We start from the raw sequence: 1,737 nt of genomic DNA, 5'->3' as shown, positions 1-1,737 counted from the left end.
CATATTGTTGTTAAGTTTATAAAACTATATATATATATATATATATATATATATATATATATCAAACTATATATATATTATAATATTATACATTTATAAATTTTGTATATTATGTAACATTATTTTAGAAACATTTTCCCTTGATTTTACATTTTTATCATAAATTTTTAATAACTTACATCCCATTATATTTATACATAATATATATATATCAATTTAATCATTTCCTTATTATTGGATGCAAATGCTGTTTTTTAAAATTATGAATAACTGCTTGTCTTCATACATATGGATTTTTCTCCTTTTGAATTTTTATATTGCCTCAATTCCAAGATGCAGTATTTTTCTTCTTTTAACATTGTCAAATGAGCCCTTAGCAAGCAAGTCCAGCTGTGGAGGAAGGTGGCATGCAGCTGTGCTTCGCTGGGCTCTCCGACATCCCCAGCCACTGTCCTGACCACAGGTTCTATGAGGGCGGTGGGCTATGACCTGTCCTGTGCCTATGATTACACAGTGCCACCTATGGAGAAAACCCTTATGAAAACTGACATTATTCAGATAGCCCTTCCTTCTGGGTGCCAGGGAAGAGTAGCTCCACATCTGGCTAGGCTGCAAAACATAGACGTAGGAGCTGGTGTCGTAGATGAAAATTATAGAGGAAATATTGGTGTTGTACTGTTTAATTTTGGCAAAGAAAAGTTTGAAGTCAAAGAGAGTGACTGAATTGCACAGCTCATTTGTGAATGGATTTTTATCCAGAAACAGAGGAAGTTCAAGTTTTAGATGACACTGAAAGGGGTTCAGGAAGTTTCGGTTCCACTGGAAAGAATTAAAATTTGTGCTAAGAATAGAAAATGAGAAACTGTACTTTTCCCCTTAAAAATAAAGAGTTTTTGCTTTTAAAATGTTGTCAGATGAACTCAACAAGTATGGAGGCTTTGCTAGAAATAAATGGTAGAGATTTATTCAAGGGTCTTAGAGTTTGCACACTGGGAACACAGCTAGGCAAAAAAGTGTTCCAAAGAAGAAAGAAAAGTTTGAAGTTCTTATAGTAAAAAGTACATTCTTGAGAATTATCAGTCCTGCACTCTTACTTAGCCCTAGGATTGGTCCCGGACAGTTATCAGTCAGATACCGTGTTTCCCCGAAAATAAGACCGGGTCTTATATTAATTTTTGCTCCAAAAGACGCATTAGGGCTTATGTTCAGGGGATGTCATCCTGAAAAATCATGCTAGGGCTTATTTTCTGGTTAGGTCTTATTTTTGGGGAAACACGGTACCAGGCAGTCAGGATGATGGAGGCCAGGTGGTCAGGAAGATGGGAGCCAGAAAGTCTGGTCAGTTCAGTGGTCTGGATAATGGATTCAGGTGGATGTATATGTGAGTCCTTCAGGGGGCAATCAGGTGGCCTGGACACGTAAGTTCTTCAGTGGATAATCAGAGAATTACCTGGAGGTCCAGATGTATATCCAGGGAATGACACAGGACTGCACAGTTTTAAAAAGTTTAAGTGCCCAGCCTACTTAGAACAAGAATGGAGTCTTTCCTCATGCCTCAACCTTCATAATGTGAATAATTTTAGCAGCTTGTTTAAAGTGACTCCATTTTATATATTTCTTATCTTCACCCTTTCCTCACTGGATTAGAGTAGTACTGAGATTTTCTAGCTGCGTGACTTTTACTAAGTCATTTAACTTTCCTGAGACTTAGTTTCTTTATCTGTACAACTTGGGTTG

The 1,737-nt window shown here is 36.8% G+C and overlaps 1 pseudogene; it reads left to right on the top strand.

Moving 5' to 3' along the window:
• Positions 1-383: 383 nt before the first annotated feature.
• On the top strand, positions 384-833 carry LOC117029265 (deoxyuridine 5'-triphosphate nucleotidohydrolase, mitochondrial-like; annotated as a pseudogene).
• The last annotated feature ends 904 nt before the right edge of the window (positions 834-1,737 follow it).

This window comes from Rhinolophus ferrumequinum, chromosome X (genome assembly GCF_004115265.2).
Source record: "Rhinolophus ferrumequinum isolate MPI-CBG mRhiFer1 chromosome X, mRhiFer1_v1.p, whole genome shotgun sequence".
In the NCBI taxonomy this organism is placed as follows: domain Eukaryota; kingdom Metazoa; phylum Chordata; class Mammalia; order Chiroptera; family Rhinolophidae; genus Rhinolophus; species Rhinolophus ferrumequinum.
The sequence above is the reverse complement of the archived record's forward strand: the minus strand, read 5'-3'. Positions and strand labels throughout refer to the sequence as shown.